Source organism: Mus pahari, chromosome 1, assembly GCF_900095145.1.
Source record: "Mus pahari chromosome 1, PAHARI_EIJ_v1.1, whole genome shotgun sequence".
Taxonomy (NCBI): Eukaryota; Metazoa; Chordata; class Mammalia; order Rodentia; family Muridae; genus Mus; species Mus pahari.
The window spans coordinates 153690683-153690921 of NC_034590.1; positions in this window are offsets into that span (position 1 = coordinate 153690683).

A 239-nucleotide genomic window follows, 5' to 3' on the forward strand; every position below is an offset into this window, starting at 1 on the left:
GAGAGAGAGAGAGAGAGAGAGAGAGAGAGAGAGAGAGAGAGAGAGAGAGAGAGAGAAACTCCGATGTGTGTTCTTTTTGGCTGCTGGGCTAATGACTACTGAGTCCTGCCCCGTCCTGTCCCACACTGGTCTGCAAAGCCTCTCTGAGTCCCCCATGGCCCTCTGTAAGTCAGTGTTCTAAAGCTGGGCTGTCAGCTTGCCTCTTCCTCCTGGCCTTTCTCCCACCTCTGGCTCTACTG